Source organism: Austrofundulus limnaeus, unplaced genomic scaffold (assembly GCF_001266775.1).
Source record: "Austrofundulus limnaeus strain Quisiro unplaced genomic scaffold, Austrofundulus_limnaeus-1.0 Scaffold120, whole genome shotgun sequence".
Taxonomy (NCBI): domain Eukaryota; kingdom Metazoa; phylum Chordata; class Actinopteri; order Cyprinodontiformes; family Rivulidae; genus Austrofundulus; species Austrofundulus limnaeus.
Window position 1 is genome coordinate 1570299 of NW_013952522.1, and position 252 is coordinate 1570550.

Sequence of the window (252 nt, forward strand, 5' to 3'; positions counted from 1 at the left end):
GATGGATGGATGGATGGATGAATATCATACTTTTGAGATATAAAGTCATAATTTCGACTTTCAAAGTCATAATTATGAGATACTTTGTATCACACATTTTGGACGCCTAGATGAACCCAGTTGGTCAAAAAAGGTGTCAATCAACAGAAGACAACCAATGGAACTGTTTGAACTGCCTATGATGTGTCCTGATGCATCTCAGTAATCCAGGTAAAAATCAAAAAGAAAAAAATTGTATAGGTCTTCTGGACG